Raw genomic sequence first — 21,656 nt, 5'->3', positions numbered from 1 at the left:
ACAAGTTTTCACCCAGCTCCTAAAAATACAATACCTCCCACTGTGGTAGTTTCATGCCAAAATGCCCTGCCAGGAACCACTAGTCTGTGTTCACTGTCAGTTTCCATAAGGCTATGGCCACTCTGTTTGCAGTGCCCCTGGCTCTCCGCTGGGTGGTTATCCACTGAAAGGGTAGTATCTGCTCTATACCCAAAGTCAAAGCACTTCCATGAATCCCAGCTGAGGTGTTTGTGCATATGCATCCTATTGCCTACCCATGCATTAGTGCTTCAAAAATGTATGTGTATGATTTTTACATATGCAAAGTTATATGCACACTAAAGGAGGCCAGCGCAAGGTCAGACCCTTAATGTGCATTTTACTAAAAAGTCAGTGTTACACTTAAAAAAAATCATTGCACACGGTGGCTACGCTCTTAAACAAAGTCTTTGTGTGTGCAAAGTCTGAAGTCTAAATTTGGCCAAATCCTTGAAGTTCCCAGTACCATTGTTAAGAGCCAAAGCTGAATTCTTTATTAGGTACAGTGTCTCTTTAGTCAGACTCATCTTCCCTACATGAAAGCTGGAAGGACTGATTTTTAAAAGTGCACATTCATAACTACATTTTATTTATTTATATATACACACACACACACGTGTGCCAAACTATGGCCCTAAATTATTCATGCAGTTAAGCTAGTTGCATGGGCAAATTTAAAAAACTCTAGAATCAAAGTACCAGTAACATACTAACTAGCCTTGAATGTATCTGCATGCACATCCCTCCCTTTGATTTTGCAGATAATGTTCTTGGGCAGTATCATTCCAGACACCACTTCAAATTCACCATTCAGATCTTTGACACTGATATCCATGATCAAGTGATTTTTCTCTTGTGAAGTAGACAAGAACCTTCCTCAAGTCCCCTTGCATGTCCTGGTGCATCTCCATCTCAGCAATAGTGTGTGTCAGGTTCAATAATGTGTGAAGCGATGCTGTGACTTCGTGTTGAAACACTTTGACTCAACCTATGATCTGACATCCTTTTTATTATATTGGGATATATGTGCCTGGGAAGATCCACAGAATAGATCCTCTTTCCCTCCCACAGTCCACAACCCTGCAAATCTATTCAAAAGTCAATGGTGGAACAGGGATGGCCAGTAAAGTTTGAGACTTAGAGAAATTCAAGGAATTATGTGTTCATGAAAACATGCCTTAAATAAGTTGAGGACTGACCCCTTAATAAATTGAGTCAAGAGCATAAAAATCTCATAGAAATAACTCAAGTGGTTGCTGGGATGAACATCAGTCTCTCATTCCAGGTGTTGGAGACACTGCTCCTGTGTAAAATAGACAGGATCAACATGCACTGAAGAGATGAACCAGGTAAAACAAATGATAATGGAAGGAAACTAGAGAACTCATAATTTCTCAGTCTACAGTACAGTGCTCTGGTACTGTTCTCTACTGCATAGTGCTTACTGTAATGTGCATATTCTACACATGAGCTGTACTTCGTGTACACAGCTGTCTGGGTCCATGATGCTTAAATATTCTATTTTTGATAACCTCTTTGCCACTCAGAACTATGCAGAAGACAATCAGGGAAGTTTATGATGAGGATTTTGATGCACTGAAAAATCTATGACAGAATCTCTAGAAATTTCAAGGTGCCAAAGTAGCAGAGGGTACTATAGGAAAGCAGGGTATTGTACTTCATTGTACCTCTCATTTAATTTTGTTTTACAAAACTCTAAGTGCACAAACAGGAAGAAAAAATGATTTGCAGAATAGGCTGTAATAGGGAAAAGCATAGTTTGATATGGGCCAGCTGTGATGTTTATGTAGGAGCTCTCTGCTTAAATGTAACAACATGGCAACATATGCCATTACAGACTTAGCCTAAACACTTACTGAAACTTCATGTTTGGGGAACAATTTCAAGGAAAAAAAATTTGTCTGTAACTTCTGAAGGTCCTGTGCAGCTTAGTACTAGTAATGACCAGGGGAGCAAGGAAGAGCTGCTGGGACTCCTAGAAAGATAAGTGCTATGGGGAAGTGGCCCAGGGAAACAGAGGGATGTGGCACGTGGCTGCTACTTAGATGGTCCCTGCGTGTGGAGCTGGAGTAGTGGGTGGGCCCAGATCCCCTGAACAGCCAGTGGGGAAGTGGCTATGCCCTGAGAAAGGAAGTTTAAACAGGCCCAGAGAAGGGCTACATCTGGAACTGTTACACCCCCATAAGGGGGCTGAACTGAGACTGACACATTTGAAGAGCCAGGTTCAGAGAACTAAAGGGCAGGCAAAGAGCCTCTAAGGAGGAGGCCCTGGGGGGGTACTGCTCCATCCTAGAGCAGGAACCTTTGGAAGGCAGCCAGACCCCAAACAAGGGCACCATGATGGGCCATGTTAGACTGTTAATGAGCTGAGCCCGGGGAGCGCCACAGGACATTAGCAAGGGCTTTAAGATAGACCTGATTGGAACATATACCCCAGAAGGGTTGGTCTTGTTTCACACACAGACTGTGTGATTTGTCTGAAGGTCTGAGTTACTGAAGACCCGCCTAACAAGCACCAGCAGCTGACAGGGCACAATGAGCAGAGGAAACCCAGCGCTCGCGCGCACACACAATCAACCAGGGGATGCTCGAGGGAAATGATGCAGTTTTGTCCCTGCCCGCTAGTGAGTTCACACATTTGAGTTTATTACAAATAGCTCTTTTAGCTATTTGTTTATAATGATATTAGGGAAAAGGATGGTCTTGTGCCCAAGGCACTGAACTGGACTTGGGAGATCTGGGTTTGGTTCTTGACTCCGCCATCTATTTTCTGTACGACGCTGAGTAAAACACAATCTCTCTGTACTTTGGTAAAATGAAGAGCAAGAGACTGCCTTTCTTTCGCTTTGTCTTGACCATTTAGAACATAAGCTCATAAGAAATGGTCCCTGTCGTGACTATGTTGATGCACGGTGCCTAGTGCAATAGTGTCTCATGCTTGGCTGGGGTCTTTAGGCACTGCTGTAATACAACTAAATTATTAAATCTTGAGCCATATGCTGGCACCTTTTCATTTTTTCAAACCACATTAATGCTTCACTCAATACCTGAAATCAGGGTGTTGCTCTTCACTGGCCATTCTCTTTTTATGCTACTCCCTTTCTGAGTTCATACAACCAAAGCCAAATGCATTTCTGAGTCCAGGGGAGGAAAAGTGCCCTCTGTGGTTGAGATTGTGGGACTGTGGAGACCCAAATTCAGTTCTCACTTTTCGGCATGTTACTTAAGGTATGTCTTCACTGCTGGGGCTGTACAGCTTGATGCATAGGGATCGACAGACCGGGCTGTAGAGACCTGCACAATCGATCCCAGAAGTGCTCTCTTGTCGAAACATTAAATCCCATCCTCCCCACCCCAAAAAGCGTAAGGCTCCGTCAATTGAAGGGCATCTCCCATCACTCAGTGCAGTGGAGACACTGTGGTACAGCAACATAAGTAAGTCAACGAGAGATCCACAGGTTACATTATGTATCTCCCGTCGACATCCAGCAGCAGAGTAGACTAGGCTTCAGTGTCTCTCTGCTGCAGTTCCCCATCTGTAAAATGTAAATCATAGTACTTTCTTAATGCACAGGGGTGTTGTGAAGTGTTCGGACATTAGGATGATGAAGGTATTCATATAGCCTTCAATAGTTAGATAAGATTATTATAGTGACTTATGGAATGGAATTTTCATATATAACACATTCTTTATCCCTTTCTGAAATAGATCCTGAAACCTAATGTTGCACAGAAGTTGCACTGTAACTATACTGATCTAGTTAAAGCAGCACAACACGCACATGCACCCCTTTAGTGTGGATGAAGTTACCTTGGTATAAATATGCTTATACCGCTATAGATTATTCCTATACAGAAAGGGCTATCGACCAGTGCCTAGTGTGGGTGACAGCTGAGAATGCCACATTCAGGGCAGACTGATAAAAAGAGGGCAAATACACCCCAAAACTGGTGGCTTAGTCTATAATTCGATTTACCAAAACAGCAAATCTAATTACAGAAGCTCATGTTAGTTTATTCTATATCACTATGCTGGTTAACAAGAAACCAAAATTCAGCTCTCCTAGGGCAATCCAGCCCTTCACACCCTCCAGACATCTGGTCTTTATGACAAGAAGTTACTGAAAACCAGATTCATCTCAGATAACGTTCTTCCAATCCCAAAAAATCAGCCACTTCTCCAGGTCAATATATAACTTCTTAGATCTTACCCAAAAACCATGCTTGTAGCCAATCCTTTAGCAACTAAAAACTAAAGATTTAATAATATAAAAAGAAGAGTTATTAAATGGTTAAGGAATCATATACATTACAACTGATTTTCAGAGTTTGCAGGACAGGATAATAGCAATGCCGTTAAATCTGCTATCTTGTAATAAGTCTCTATGGTTCACCTGACCTGGTTTGGGGTCGTTCAGTCTCTTGTTTAAAGCTTCCTTAGAAAATCACAGTCTGGAGATGAGAAGCAGGAATGAAGATAAAGCCATGATGTCACAGCTTGCAATTTATAGCTCAGCTCATGTGCGTGAAAAGTTACTGGCCAATATGGAATCCAGAGTCACATGAGCATGGAAAGTTACTGGTAAAAGATGGAATCTTAGGTCACATGTCCTCATATGCTTTGCTGAATCATAAGGATGCCTCCGACCCAGTGTCTACCCTAGGAAGCTCTCACTGAAGAGCTGATTCCCTTCAATGGCCTGTCACCATCAACCAATGATGGCTAATCTGAATGTAAATATGTCTGGGGGTGGTGTTTGAGATACAAGTACATAGCAAATATTCATAACTTCAGATACAAAAAATTATACATGTATACAAACAGCATTATCATATTTAGCAGATTACAACTTTTCCACTGATATCTTACATGATATACTCTGTAGTAGATTTAGTGCTATTGTGCAACAGTTACACTAACGTATACATCTGGTTATCATTCTTTCCATACAGTATCACAAGGGGAATAAGCTATCTTGGTATAACTCACATTTATACTGGTATAACTGCATCCACGCTAGGGGTTGTACCAGTATAATTATATTTGTAACAAAATCACACAAGCATAGTTATACTGGTACAAAATCTATATGACAAGCAGGCCTTATTCTTCTTTTGGACAATTGCTAAGCATTGAGCTGACATTTTCACTGATGACTCCTTGATGCTGTTCCTGAGATGTTACAACAATTCTTTGTGGAATTACCCATTGCAAGTGTTATCAAATAAAAATTACAATGGAAACAAATGATCTTTTCTACAACACATTTGGCACTGATCTTTTAAAAGCAAATTCAACTCTTTTTGGATGGTACCCTAATTGTCTGCTTAACTGTAATTGTTAGATCTTGCTCCTTGACTTTTCATACCATTTCCAATTGATTTTGACCTCATATACATTTCCCACTTCTTACTACATAATTCTTGTACATTGAGGGATTTCATTTAGGACTTTTTTCTATTTATGGCACAGCTGTTATAGCAGCACTGGAAATTTTTCCTATTATGAAATCATGGCAGAGTCAGGGTCACAAAAACCATTTTAGTATTACTCCTATTTCTCCATTCCTAACTTTCTCAACAACATATCATTTTGAGTTATTTTTTTTTTTGTTTTGAGAAAGTTTCACTAACATAGTCATTTTTTTTAAAAAATTCAGCAGCTGTTAAAAACATGCACATTATTAAAAAATAAGAAATGTGTTCCCATCACTGAAAGCAAACTAACTCAAATTGTCAGGACCTAGTTATACAGGAAGAGTCTGATTTACAGAAGACTACTGCCAATATAAAGAGTCCTTAAAGTGGGTGTGGTCACTTTAAGGTCCCATTATGAAATCATTTACACTCATATTAAGAATAAATCTCTCCGGGAACTGAAACAATAATTACAAGCACATGCCTGACAAATTTTCCAGAAAAGGAAAGATTGAGATATATTTGAAAGAAAGAATATGATCGGGGAGAATTTTGGCTGCTTATGTTTGTGCACGCCCAAAGGTTAAATAGGTTCCTCTTGATGAATATTGCTGACAAAACAGACTGAAAAGGAAACTCCAATAGCAAATGATCTTGTAAATTCAATAAACAGTGTACAGGAGAAAGTCTTAAAGGAAAAAGAATTGAAGGGGGAGTGCCTAGTATTTCTATTGGAATTATTCCAGCACTATGACCAGAACAACTTTCTGATAAAGAATCACGATTTCTCCAAATGCAACAAAAATATAGCAAGTGCTGCTTGTCATAGCACAATGTAACAGTAAAGGCTTGTCTGCCCAGTGGGGTAATGTGCTCTATGGGGGTGTGATTTCTAAAGCACACTAACATTCTGCACATTGATTGGCCCATATAGATTCTGCTGTTGCACACTGAAAGTTCTGTAGTGTGCTTTCATGTATATTTGTTACTATCAACGTCCCCTTTCTTCCATTTGTCATGCATTTTAAACATTTTTTTACATCTGCCTTCACTTTCCCTCTAACCCAGGTTGGCTTCTGTAACCAGCACAGCCTTCTGCCTTGATTCGTGGCTTTTGGGGCATCTAGTAAAGTGTTCTTAAATGATTCCCAATTATAAATTTGTTAGTCTTTAAAGTGCTACCGAACTCTCGTTGTTTTTGCTGTATACAGACTAACACAGCTACCCCTCTGGAATTATAATTCGCATTTTTCTGATTAAATTCTTCTTCCCAGCTGATTTGGCTCATAATTGTTTTCAGCTTAGTGAAATTGGCCCTATTCAAACACCCAGTAGGTATGTTATTGGTGTGGACTTTATTCTGCTTGCACATTATAAATGTGATCAATTCATGATCAGCTACTGTTAATTTTGAGTTCTGTGATCAATTCCTCTCTATCTGTTAGGACATGGTCTAATAAAGAATTCCTCTATGTTGGCTGCAACAATTTTTTAATTAAAAATTGTCATCTATAATATTTAAAAATTCCTAGGATGTTTTAGTTCTGGCAGCATGAGATCTCCAGCATATGTCACTCAGTGAAGACCCTCAAGCACTCAGACTTTTTTCCTACACATTACAGATAGGTGTGTAAGGAGGCAGTCATTCTGTTCCCCTGTGTGGTTTGGTGGTGTGTAGCAGACACCAAGTAGTACCCCTCTTGTGCTTTAGCTGTTAGGACATTGAACCACAAGCATTCAAGATAACTTGGAAAAAAATTATCAGTGATGCTGAAGCAGGTAATGCCATTTTTGACATAGAGTGCCAGTCCCCCTCCCTTTTGCCCACTCAAACCATCCTAAATATGTTATAACTATTGATTTTTAACATTGCAATACTGCAAATCATCCCATCTGGTTTCAGTAATACCAGCTAGATCAAATTTCTGCTCATAAATGAACAATTCCAATTCCTTGTTTGTTACCTAGGCTGTTAGCTTTGGTGTATAGGTAACTCAAGAATTTCTTCTCTTGAAGTCCTTCAGGTCTTTGACTAATTTTATTCTCAAAATCTCAATTTTGTGCTGAGTGCTCATATCGTCCCTCTTTTTAGCTTCCCCTTTTGTTATTAGTTTAATACTTTCCTGATTATTCTAGCCTGTCCCTGTGAAGATTGATTCCTCTTCTATGGACTTGAAGGCCATCTAACCAATTCAGCTCCCTTTTCTCTTAGAAGATGGACCAATATTCCTCAAAATCAAAACCCTTCATCCTACACCACTTATCTAGCCAGCAGTTCACTTCCAGAATCTTCTGTCTGTCTTTCTTTGCTCATGAGACAGGAAGGATCTCAGAGAAGATTGCTTGGACAGTCTTCTTTAGCATGCTTATGAGTTCCCTTAAGTAATCTATTATCTGTAACACAGTGTCATTAGTGCCATATGAACTATCCACCAACACATCATTTCATCTCAAGCTTATTCAGTCTTCAAGTGATGTCTTGTGTCTTGGCTCTGTGAAGGCAGCATAGCATCCTGTTATCCACCTGTCTCTTGTGGAATGTTCTTTCAATTCTTCTGAGTAGTTAATCCCCATCAAGGATCATCCGTCTTCCTTGGACGGTTGGAGAACATGGGAAGCTTTTATTTTATTTATTTATTTAATTTTTTGGGTCCAGCTGCCATTCACTGGTGTGTCCCATACATCTGTCTGTTCTCTTGGACCAGTTGGATCTTGAGAGGAATCTTCCATGGCTTCTATGTTGAGGATCTGGTATCGATTGAAGACTTCTAGCTGTGTGGAATTTCTCCTAGTCTTCTTCAGTCTGGTGGCCATAGCCTGCCCATCCTCATCTGTCTCGAACCATGGAAAATGTAATTGTCACCTCTTTCCTCTCGTGGTTACAAACTGCTAGGCCTCCTCTTTGATGACTTCTCTCTTTGAAGCCTAGTTTTCCTTGAACCTGGGGTATTGATGTTTCCTGAACCTGGCAGTTTCAGTCAACCTTCCATTTCCACTGCAAAATTATTTTTCCTCTGGCTTTTGGAGTTAATAAGGGATGAAGAGAGCTGCTTATGTTTGCTATGGGTATTTTTATTATACTTGCTGGTGGATATTTTATATATTTTTGAAGTGAGATAAGCAGTCCATTTATGTTGTTGTGATAATGCTGATTTATTAATTGTATTGCAGTAGTGTCTGGAAGCCCTAGGCAAGAGTGAGGCCCTGCTGTGCTCAGTGATGTTCAAACACATAGTAAGAAAGTCTTTGCCTTGAAGAACTTGCATTCTATAAAGATCAGGCAGACAAAGGGTGAAAGAGAAAAGGGGGTGAAGGTATTTGCCCTGTATCTCTCAGCAGGCCCATGCTAGAACTGGGCCTAGAACCCAGGGGTCCTGAATCGGAGGCCAGTTACTCTCTCCAATGACCTACATTGCTTCTCACAGAAATAAAATTAAATACTGTATGACAAAGAAACTACAAATTCCAAGTAATGAAAGCTTTAAAAACATAGCAGGTTTTGTAATCTTTTCTGTGTAATAGCTATAAGGGAGTCAAAGTGATCATTTGAGAGCATCCTACACTCTACACAGAAGTATTGGCTTGGTTTCTTCCTTCTCACATGAACTGTTTTGTCTGCTCCCATTGACATTTGTTTTCATTTCTGAGTGTGATTCACAGTAGTAATATATAAATTCCTCTCTCCACATATACCATTCTTCCAAGGAAGTCACCTGCTTGACTCACACCACTCCATTCAGCCTTTTCCAAGAGATTATAAAATCCTGTTTTCTATTAAAGGGGTCTATTTCCAATAATTTCCTAGTAATTTATTATTTTGTCCTTTTCACATACTTTAGGGAGCAAAGTTAAGGAACAGTGTAAACTGAGTGGGATTGATAGTAATTGATGTGAAGAACAGAGGTTTTAATTTAAGGTCAGGGCCAAGTGGCTTTCAGCCACTCTACTTTCTAGTGCTTGATTCTGCACTTTTTGATATGGTTTTAATGTAGTTTTCTGCATGTATTCTCCTGTCGTCTTAAAAAGCCAGACTGGAAATATAGAAATATGATTCCATGTGATAATACTGATCCCTGCATGGTTCATCAACAGGGTTCTGGCCTTTAGATCCACAGCAAAGATCTCTGCCACCTGAGTGAATGGAGTAATTGATAGTAATAGTAGACCAGCCAATATAAAGGGGTTTAATACATACTTTGCCATTGGTTTTCACAGAGATTTGCTGACAGAATGGCATATTGGGGCTTGTGAATCTTGCATTCAATTCCAGGTTCTGGAGTGGAGTGTGCAGTACTAGGTATAAAACCTATTGTTCCTGTTCACCCCAAGAAGCCTGACTGAACACCTCTCCCCATGGTTCCCAATTCCAGTTGTTTTCCCCTTCCACCTAGACCCCCCAACTCCTTGTCCTAGTCTACTTCATCTGCCCTCACCCATAGTCCAGGTCTTGTTTCCCCTGCATTGGAGTTGCGCTGCTACTTCCTCCATGCTGCTTGTGGGTGCCAGCAGGGAGATCATCAAGAGCACAAGAGAGAGAAGCTCCCTGCTCTTTGTTCCAGTGCCTGGTGCCACAACAGCTTCTGTCTGATGAAAGGAGCAATTGGAGGGAAAGTCCTGCATCTGCCCTTTTGCCATGGGCTGGAACATGGCCCGTACAGATTTTCTTTTCTGAGAGTTTAGCTGCCAAACTCTTAAAGGTTGCTACTGAGCATGTGTGAACTGTGATTTTTATAACTTGGCCAAATGTCTTCAGTTTTCAACAGGAACAGCAAAAGGCACATGCTGAACATAAGAGTGGCCATCCTGGGTCAGACCACTGGCCCATATAGCCCAGTATCCTTGCAACAGACCTCCTTCGAGGTCTTTAAGGCCCAGCTTGATAAAGCCCTGGCTGGGATGATTTAGTTGGGGTTGTCCACTTGGGATGGAAGAATCTCATGCATTGCTACAGAATGGGGACTGACTGGCTAGGCAGCAGTTCAGAAGAAAAGGACCTGGGGATTACAATGGGCAACAAGCTGGATGAGAGTCAACAGTGTGCCCTTATTGCCAAGAAGGCTAATGGCATGTTGGGCTGGTAGGTAAGGTCCCATAGGAAGAAAATCTAAGGGAAAAAGGAGTTCAGGAAAGCTAGCTGTTCTTCAAGGAAACAATATTAAAGGCACAACTGCAAACTATTGTAATACAAAGGAAAGATAGGAAGAATAGTAAGAAGCCACTAAAGTTCAATCAGGAGCTCTTTAGTGAGCTGAAAATCAAAAAGGAAATCTACAACAAGTGGAAACATGATCAAATTGATAAGGAGGAGTACATAAGAACAGCACAACTATGTAGGGACAAAATAAAAAATGTTAAGGCACAAAATAGTAAGGAATAAAACAGGCAATAAGAAGTGGTTCTTTAAATACATTAGGAGCAAGAGAAAAATGAGAGATAGTGTAGGTCCCCTACTTAGTGGGGAAGGAGAGCTAATAACTGATGACATCAAGAAAACTGAGGTGCTTAATGCCTCTTTTACTTCAGTCTTCATTAAAAAGGTTAATGATGACCAGATACACAACACAATTTAATATTAACAACCAGGGGAAAGGAATCCAAGCCAAAATAGGGAAATAACAGGTTAAAGAATATTTAGATAAATTAAATGAATTTAAGTTGTCAGGGCTTGATGAAATTCATCCTAAGGTACCTAAGGAACTAGCTGAAGCAATTTTGGAGCCATTAGCAATTATTTTTGAGAACTCCTGATGGATAGTAGATGTCCCTGGAGACTGGAAAGATGATACCTATCTTTAAAAAGGTAAATAAGGAAGACCCGGTGAATTATAGACCAATCAGCCTAACTTTAATAGCTGGAAAGATACTGCAGCAAATTATTAAACAATCAGTTTGTAAGCACCTGGAGGATTACAGGATTATAAGGAATAGTCAGCATAGATTTGACAAGAACAAATCATTCCAAACCAACTTAATTTTTCCTTCTTTGACAGGGTTACTGACCTAATGTATAGGGTGGAAGCAGTAGATGTGATATACCTTGATTTTTAGCAAGACTTTTGACACAGTTTCGATGACATTCCCATAAGCAAACTAAGGAAATGTGGTCTGGATGAAATCACTATAAGATGGGTGAAAAACTGGTTGAAAGACCACTCAAAGAGTAGCCGTCAAACTGGGAGGGCATATCTAATGGGGTCCTGCAGGGGTCAGTGCTAGGTGATGTCGTGGAAAAGAATCACACTGCTACATTTTAAAGTTGGATTGGGTGCAGCTTTAATTGTGACACACACAATCACATAACCATAGCTATGGGGAATACTATAGCCATAGGGAAAACCCAGGTGGCTATAGGGAAGTCAAGCAGCATGTCTGGATGCTGGGCAAATGTACTTCACCTGGCTACCAGATACAAAAGACTTATATAGGGGTTGCTTAGGTTCATTTACATGTTGATCGTATAGTGGAATTTGATTAACAGTTTATACTTAACAGGAAAGACAATCACAATGTACAGTGGGGCACACCAGACGCCCTCACAGGAACGCTCAGTGAGTCACTTGATTATACAGTCAGGTTTTCAGGGACCCTGGCTAACACCAGAAGATGTGTGGTGACACAATACTTGTTCAAATGCTAATTTGTATGGAGTAAGTCTCTATGGGGCCAGTAAGACAAAGGGGGGCAGGTACTGGTACTTATCAAAACAGGTGAAGTCTGTTCAGACTTCAATAAGGCTTAAGGCTCATAACAGAGACTTGCCTCTCGGGTGTGGTTCAGAGACCTCTTGTGTGACTTTAACATCTTTATCCTAATTTCAGTTTCAGGCTACAACTTCAGGCCAGGCCTTCTATGACCAGTTTCAGACCAGGCATTCTATTAATCAATTTTATGATTAATTCTTTGATTCCACAGTGAGGTACTATTCAATATTTTCATTAATGACTTGAATAATGGAGTAGAGAGTATACTTATAAAATTTGCAGATGACACCAAGCTGGGCGGGTTTGCAAGCACTTTGGAGGACAGCTTTACAATTCAAAATGACCTTGACAAATTGGAGAATTGGTCTGAATTCAACAAAATGAAATTCAGTAAAGACAAATGCAAAGTACTTGATTTAGGAAGGAAAAATCAAAATCCCAACTACAAAATGGGGAATAGCTGTGTAGGTGGTAGTACTGCTAAAAAGGATCTGGGGGTTATAGTGGACCACAAGCTGAATATGAGTCATCGGTGTATGGAGCTGCAAAAAAGGCTACTATGTTTCTGGATGTGTCAACAGGAGTGTTGTATGTACCACACAGGAGGTAACTGTCTTGCTCTGCTTGGCACTGTGAGACCCTAGCTGGAATACTGTGTTTAATTTTGTGCACCACAATTTAGGAAGGATGTGGACAAATTGTCAAGAGTCCAAAGGAGAGCAACGAAAATAACAAAAGATTTAGAAAACTTGACGTATGAGAATAGGTTTAAAAAAAAAAAAAAAAAAACTAGGCCTGTTTAGTCTTGAGAAAAGGAGACTGGTAAGGGGACCTGATAAGTCTTCCAATATGATTTTAGGGCTATTGTAAAGAGGATAGTGATCAATTGTTCTCCATGTCCACTGAAGGGAAGACAAGAAGTAATGGGCTTAATCTGCAGCAAGAGAGATTTAGGTTAAATATTAGGAAAAACTTTCTAACTATGAGTGAAGTTAAGCTCTGGAAAATGCTTCCAAGAGAGGTTGTGAAGTCCCCATCTTTGGAAGCTTTTAAAAACAAGTTGGACAAGCATCTATCAAGAATGGTCTAGGTTTACTTTGTCCTGCCACAGCATAGGGGACTGAAGCTGACAAATTCTCAAGGTTCCTTCCTGCTCTATATTCCTATGATTCTATTATACTACGTGTGTGAACATCCACAAAGTCTGCACGGGGAAGATGCCAAAATGAAAAGTTCCCCAAGTTTAAACAGCCCTAGCTATTTTCTCATAAGAATGCTTTTAAAGTGTGCTCTGTGTGATTAAAAAAGTCTTCAGAGACTTGAGATTATCGCCTGTAATTTCTGGTAAAAAGAGAAATGTTAAAACTCAGCATTTTGTTCAAGTCTGTATTATAATACCTCCATTGCAGGAGGAGGAATGCGTTAGCCACTGCATAAGAACTGAAATCTAAGAAGGAAGGTTTTTATAATTGACTGTGAACATGTGCTTCAGATATTAGATAACTTTCGCTAATTTCAAATTATATATGTGATTTCCTTGGGTAAAATTCTTTAGTTGGGCTATATACTCAAATGGACAACCACATTCTTAGACTTCTCTCTAGAATTTGAGAATTGAGTATTTTTGGTATTAATTTGATTATTTAAACTCCAATTCAGCAGTGAAACTATCTTGTTTGACTTGTTGATTTGATCAGAATTTGATTGATTTGATAGTGTTTAGTTCTTACTTATTAATAATTAAGCTTTGGTGTTAAGCTTTCTTGATTGTAGCTAGGACTGAAATAACATTGATACTAAATCGCATTCCTTTCAGTAAGCAATGTGAGTCTGGAACCTTGGCGGGCCTGGGATAAGTATAATAAGTCCATAGTTCTCACATGTTTAAAACAATTGCTTTTGTAGCACTGGCAGACCCTGGTCGTCTACTGGCAGGAGCAAACCTGGGACCTTTGAAGCTTAGTGTATGAGCCACTAACCGTTAAGCTAAAAGTCACATGCTCCTTATTCAAGGCTGTAGCAGACTCATCAATCTCTAGCTGAGCTAGGTGCCACTAGAGGGGGACAGAGAGCAACACCAAGTCGGCATGGGTTACACTTACAGGGGAAAGTAACATGAGGAAATTAATGTATTTTTAGTTGTCTTTTAAAGCAATTTATCAGTTGAAAACAAGGAGAAGAGCCAGCACCATGCAATCATCTGATTCTCTGCAGACACCTAGGAAGTGCTCAGTGGACGACAGTTTGGAAATCTCTTATTTAAAACAACTGTGGAAGAAGAGGAATTGAGGGTTAGGGTACATTAGCAGTCCTCAAAAACAAAAATTCTACAACAATAAAAAGCTTACAACTTTCAGTAGCTCCTGCCATTCTCATGCATTCCTCTGTTGAGCCACATTTCCTGTGCCTCTAAATAAATAATATCAGACTACCAAGATTACTTTGAAATTCCCATCCATCCTTTTGGTTAATTATTCTTTTTATTATACTTAAGACTCTTTATTTACTTGAATATTTAGCCAATTACTCATACTGGAGTGAGCGAAATAGCACTTACTCAAAAAAATGGGCAGAAATATACAATTCTTAGTTGCCAAGAAGTCCCTTAGGCCCACTTTCCAAAATGTAATGAAAGTTCTTGTAAAAAAGCATAAATATTCCATGGAAACTTCTTTTTACCCCCCCCAGCTTCTGTAAAGGAAAGTGTGGAAATTCACATTTGTAAGCCAAGTTCAAGATTGGATCTTCCAATGTCGACAACAAAGTGCTTTTCATTTCTTTAGAGAATACTATTCAATAAATAACTTTGTAATCAAAGTTTATAAGCTTTATTCTGTCACTCAGTCAAATGCAGGAGCAAAATATTGGTAAACTTTCTTCCACTAAAATTAGAAACTTACCTCCTGAGTCTGGTTCGTGTGTTTAATGTTAAGCATATGCTTAAGCACTCTTGAACAGGGATGCTTTCTTGAATCTAGGTCTTATGGACCCATTTCTTTTTTAGGATGGGCCTAAATAATGCGTGGGAAGCAGCTCAGTGAACAAAAGTATATGAGGAAGTGTGGAAAATCAGGCACTCAGGCGTTTGAGGGATTTCTCTCTATGTATCTTTAAGTTCAAAGTTAAAAAGACTCACCCATAAACTTTTAGTTCTTGATACTGTGGAATACTATCCGATGCAAAATTCAGTATAATTGGGGAAAACATGCTAGTATGGACTTTTTAATTTGTGTTCGGAAGAGGACAGATCTATGATTAGGGAGAAAAAAGTTGACTTCACACAAAATAGGCAGAAAGATGCACACAGTTCTGTTTACAGGAATATGTTTGTTAGGAAGATTTGTAAACCAAACATTGGTTTCTGGGTTTGACATTTACCAAGCAGCTGAATCGAGTTAGCGACAAAGTAGTCAGTACTGTTTAATGAGATGACTAAGACACTAGAGTAAAATGTGTTTTATCCTGAGCTGCTCATTTCATAAATTCAAATGAAGTTTAATGACTGTCATCTTTATGTCGTTGTGGATGTCACAAAAAGGCCGGACTTCTTTGTATGATTAGTACATGTTTCAGTGCCTAAAATACTACAGTGATAGGTGCTTTAGAAATGGCTAAGATAGGAAGATAAGGCTTTTCTATTTGCACTGTAAAGCACCAAGTACACTACTATAAAGATAGTAAATAATTAACAATAGTTGAATGACTGGAATAGGAAAGGTGATCCCGGTATGGACTGGAGAGTAAGGAATCTTATACAAGGTATATTCATAACATGCCTGGCTTCATTCACTCATGTAGCTGGGCGTTAAAACTCATGAAACCAACACAAAACACGTCCCTCTTCCCCTTCCTTTCTTTCCTACTTACTTACTTTTACTAGCTTGTCCATCCCTCAACTTACTCTAACCCTAATTTAATATTTTTAAATGTAATGTTTCATTATGCTAATGTGTTTGTATGCTATAGCCTGTCCCTAATCTCTGTATGCTTTGTGACTTTTCATTTGTAAAGCCTCTGGGGAAAGGGTTGTCTCTTATCTATTACTCCAATCTATGACTCCAAAGCATTTAAGTACATTTTTAAATTCAATGAGACTTAAATACATACTGAAAGTTAAGCACACTGTGACAAGGTGCCCTGCCCCTTTCAGGGCTGGAGGCCTGAAGATGGCCTGCCCCTGACCAATTAGCTCTGCTTGCCACACCTGGGATGGGGCCTGAGCTGAATTAGTAGAACCAGCTCGATATGGAGGAGCTGATTCTTCTATAAAGAGCAGGAGGAAGCGGGAGAAAAGGGGAATCCTCAGCAAACTGTAAAGACTGCAGAGCATGAGAAAGGACTTGAGACCACGGGAGCTGTGCTTGCACGGAAGGGCTGGGAGTAGCCTGCTAAGGCAGGAAGGATCTGAAATGACAGGGCAGTTTGGAGTTGGGCCCAGTTTAAGGCTGGGGATTGCAGGAGAAGGGGAGGAAAGGAGATTTCTGTGTTTAGTTTTGAAGCTTAAATTAACAAACCAGACTTTAAAGAGGGCTGTTGTCAATGAACTTGTTAAAGCCTGTGTGGAGTTTATTTAAGAAGCCTCTTGAAGGGGAGAAACTGAGGTGGGCCACCTGCAGAGCGACCTGGCCATGAGAAAGCACTCCAGAGGTGGCCAGCCCAGTGACACACATGTTGAAATGAGGCCTAATTTTGTGCAGCAACCAACACAATAGGGCCCCAATACTGACTGGGATCTTTGGGTACTATCATAATGTAAATGTTTACTATTAATAACAATATTTTATAGTCCATTTCTATAGTTAGACCGGATCATTTACTTACTTATCATCATATAGGCAAATATGAAACAAGATAGATATTACTCTCACACCAACAATCACTACAAGAATTAAGGTGGCAAAATTGTTACTGCTGTTCATTCTGACATGTTCATAAACTTCGGAAGCATTCACCAATGGGGCTTAATTTTCGTATGCCTGACTTCTGCCCCAAATAATTTGTTTAAAAAGTTTGTGCAAAATCCCTTAAAAGCTACGTTATGTGAGGGTAAAAAAGAGAAGATTCTCATCACCTGTTTCATGAGGATCACTCAAACAGATGAATTAATATTAACATTAGATGCTCAGTGTCCTTCACTCATCCTGGTTGAATATATGACAATTTTTACTCTAGTCCCCCAGCACTGAGAGATTTTGACTTGGTAGAGGATATATGCTTGTTCATTTTCCTGAGGAGAATTGAGCTATCAGATAAGATTTTTTTGGATAGATAGAGTCTCTAAAAGTTAGGCAGACAGCATATCGTCTCCTTTCCAAGATTTTATTACCACAGGGACTGCATAAGGTGGACCTTCTGTCACATCTACTATAGAGCCTGTGGGTCATGCAATCCAAGCATCTCCAGATATTAAAAGAGTTAGGGATGGTTGACAAACACAACTAATCAATACTGCCTGCATAGAACATTCTCCCTTTCACTTCCCACTTTCACTACTATATTCTGTTTTCTGGTACTACTCTACTACTTTTAGTTCTTTGCAAGATTATGAAATCAACCTGAATCCTATGAAGACACAAATGAATTAATAATTGGTGTACTTTTACTCATTTCAGGGCACAGAGAATTGAAATACTTTGGAGTTAATATGACCTATTTCCTGGCATATGATTCAAATTCAGTTATGACTGGACTAGATGGACAATTGCAGGAAGAGGTGATGTCCTTAAGTCCATTTCCCACTAATAGTGTTTCTCAACCTTTTAAGAAGCAAGTACCCCCTAACTTCTGAAAATTTTAATACATACCCCAACACTCAATTTTCCACTCTGAGAAATACAATCTTTTTCCCCTTTACCAATGGATGACTGTATTTCTTATAAAGCAGGAGAGTTCTGAGTTCTGAAATACTGTGTGGCTGTGGCAAATCACAAACCCCCCTGCTGTTTCTCCCCCTCCTTCCTCCTTCCCTTCCTCCATGTAGGAGCAAAGGTCAATACCAGCCAATCACCATGGCCTAATGGCGGGGTCACCTGGTCTCCTCACACAGGCAGGAACTTGTGAGGTCTGAGCAGACACTAACAGCCCACCAGAGTGGATAGCAGCTCTCCCCATGGCCGTCCCACGGAGGGTGTGGGCCTGGGGCAAATCACACTGTGTGGGCCCCTCTTAAGATTTTATACTGGTAAAAGTAAGCCTGCGGGTAGAGCCCAGCTCCAGGACTGGGCAAGCCCCTGGGCTCTCTGACTGGCTTTCTGGGCACTGGGCTTTGAGCCGAGGAGCAAAGATGCCACCTGGGCAAGTTGCAGGTGGTGCCACTTGGCTGCCAGCCCGGGAGGTGGGTGACTGCCACCTGCTCCGAGCTGGGGCAGAGGAGGCTTCCGCACGGGCTGGGACCCGGGGATGTGGGCAGGCGGCAGGCAGCTGCTGCCCATCTTCAAGCCAGGATGCGGGAGACTGTCTCTCAGCTCAGAACCGGGGCATGAGTGGCAGCCACCCAGCTGTGAGCCCAGCTCACAGGGTGCAGGAAGCTGCTGCCAGGCTCTCATCTGGGAGCTGGGACTGGGAGGGACGGGGTGGCTGCCACCCAGCTTCCCGAAAAGCCAGCAGCTGCCACCCAAGCCAGCAGCTGCTGCCCGGCATCCCCCAGAAGCCGCGGCTGCTGCCCGGCATCCCTTCACTAGGTTTTTTGCCACGTACCCCCTGCCTGTGTCTCACGTGTTCCCCTGGGGGTACGTACCACAGGCTGAGAAACTGAATTAGACTGGCTAAGTAAATGTTAACTGTATTCCCTCTCAATTTGCATGCAATACCATTCTCATCATCATACTATCTATACACCTCATAATGTTTCTGCCATGGCAAAAGGCAGGACAAACAATTGCATTCTCTTATCATTTAAACAATTTATAATTATAATAAAACGGTGTATAATTTTAAAGTGGAAGCCAGTGAAATTAAAGTCACAATTTTAGACCTATTTCACACTAGATTTGTGCCTTCAAAATAATCTTTAATTTTATTTGGTTGATACTGCAAGCCAAACAGTTTCCATGTTGCAACAGACAAATATGTATTCCAGATAGCAAGAATAGCATGAACTGATAATTAAGTTTTAAATAATGAATTTTTACATAGTAATACCCTTTTCTCCCAAATAACAAAACACACTCACAACGATAAAAATTCCTGAAACACGAGTCATCCTTGATTTGTCCAATAAGACTCTCTCTCATTCTGATTGAAAGAGTATTTCGTAATACCTGATGTTTTATGACCCTTTTTATAAGATATACACAAGCTTTACGCATTAGTTTATATCCTCTATTCATCCTTGGCTAAATCAGCACATTTCAATTCCAAATGTTTTTGTTCATTCTTTGTGCCAGTGTTTCTGGTAGGAGTGTATACTAGTTGTAAGCAGATAAAATGTAGCACATGACTGTTTTCTGAGTCTGCTAATAGCAGATTCTGCCATTTATTAAGACCAGTGGCCATATGCCATGTATGCTTTTATCTTCACAAATAGAATATTCTCTTGATACTTGTGATATTAATCTTGTTTATAGGAGACCTGTCTCTTGCCTTCACTCCCCACGTGTGCCAGGACTATATTTTTGAAATCTGTATTTGGTGGTAGAATATTGGAAGTATTCAGAAGAATCTTCTGGAACTGATGTAAGACTCTGTACCCAACAATTTGTTGCCATTGAAGATCCATGGCATCTTTCACCAAAGGAAAGTCCTGGCAAAATTCTGAAATGGGTAATTACATGCTTCATACCCAAATTCTGCCTATAGTTTCAATTGGAGAAATTATTCTGTTACAAAGAGAAAGGGAGAAAGATCTAAGCAAAACATCTAATCTTTTTTTTTAAATCTTTTGTTTTTCATCCACTATGCCCAATTACCTGCTAGTAGTTTGCTGCATGGACTAGACAGGGCCAGATTAAGGCAATCAGGACTTCAAGCATACCAATGGAGTGGCAGTGGCTGGTACCACCTGCACAAGAACCATTTACTGGGCTTTTTACTGGCGAAGCTGTCACCATGCCTCTCCCGTGGCAGACAGGCAGGGGGATCAGCCTCATTACTGTTCCGACAGGTTAGTGATCCCCCAGAGTCAATAATGAGTCAGTTAGGGAATAAATGAATTTTATTATAAACACAGGAGTAATATAGATTTTTAACTAGTTATACTCATCTAAACAAACAATTAACTATAAAATATAGACTAATATAAAAGGATATAAAAACAATTAAGCACAAAATGTAAACTGATATAAGAAAGTATTAAACAGGCAACTAACTATAAAGACCTAAACTAATATTAAACAGACAGGGGTTCCCTGCCTGGGAATCAAACCCTGGTCTCCTAGATAGCAGACAGGGACACTTACCACTATGCTACACAGAGAATTAGTTAATTACAGGGCACAGAAGGGGGTCACACAGACTGTTAACTACAAGGCACAGGAGGCAGTTAACTACAAGGCAGAATACTTTTACACAGACACACAGAGACTTCACACAGACAGTTAACTGTAAGACGGAAGGATTTTACACAGACACACAGAGATTTCACACAGACAGTTAACTGCAAGACACAAACGGGCAGTTAAACAGACAACATAGCTGTAAAATACAGACTGATAGTTAACTTCTCACCAGACTAATATCCACAGCATTATTCGATTCGGCCGGCAAAAACACGTTTCACGTGCGGGGGGGAAACACGTGAGCGGGAGGGTCGGAGACCAGATGATCAGGCTGGTTTCAATGAGGCTCTCAGCGGGGGCTTGGGAAAGACCCCTCTTTATGGACTAAATGGGACACGAAGGGTTAACTGATTGGTTAAGGAATATGATATGGGCTTCGTGCCAGCACCAGATTGGCTGGGGGACACTTGCAGTTTTCCTGGTTGCTGGGGAATTTCGTCTCCCATGGTCAGTTACATTCCTCATATATGACGTGGGAGCCAAAGGTGCAGCCGATTCCATGGTAACACCCTAATAAAGTCAGGTCATGGGTTGATTGTTAGCCCGAATGGATGGGGAGGAGTGCAAGGGGGGGCCATGTGCAGGAATTCGTCCAGCAACAATTACTAACTCATTATTAACTCCATACTTAATCACACAAATAAAGTTTGCTGATCTTCGGAGATACTGAGCATCCAAGGCCTCTATTAAGTTCAATGAGTGTCCAGATTTGATTTAAAAAAATGTACAGTACACACATACCCTCTTGAGCAGTTTTGTGGTCAAAATGCTTTCTGCTTCCTATCATCAACTGCTAATGAAAGAAACAACCAATAATTACCATATAAAAGCTATTCACAGCCACACGTTTCACCTATTTCACCACAGACAAATCTGGTCAGGAATTTTTTGGCAAAATGTGTTTTTTTTGTTTTTTTTTTTTTTTGTTGGCCAACTGGCTATTTGTTGAAACAAATGCTTTTCGTGGAAATGCAACTTTTTTGGTGAGGTTTTGCAGGTTCAG

At 40.3% G+C, this 21,656-nt stretch overlaps 1 long non-coding RNA gene across 1 annotated transcript in view; it reads left to right on the top strand.

The window, feature by feature from the left end:
- Window positions 1-20,001, top strand: part of LOC137167085 (uncharacterized) — a 35,628-nt gene extending 15,627 nt beyond the window's left edge. Inside the window, exons 2-3 of the long non-coding RNA XR_010923983.1 lie at window positions 17,771-17,871; window positions 19,724-20,001. This is a non-coding gene — a long non-coding RNA (uncharacterized lncRNA). The remainder of the gene's footprint in view (window positions 1-17,770; window positions 17,872-19,723) is intronic.
- The last annotated feature ends 1,655 nt before the right edge of the window (window positions 20,002-21,656 follow it).

Source organism: Emydura macquarii, unplaced genomic scaffold, assembly GCF_026122565.2.
Source record: "Emydura macquarii macquarii isolate MOO-44397 ecotype Brisbane River unplaced genomic scaffold, CSIRO-AGI_Emac_v2 contig_2897, whole genome shotgun sequence".
NCBI lineage: Eukaryota > Metazoa > Chordata > Testudines > Chelidae > Emydura > Emydura macquarii.
This window is presented reverse-complemented; position numbering and strand designations above follow the sequence as displayed.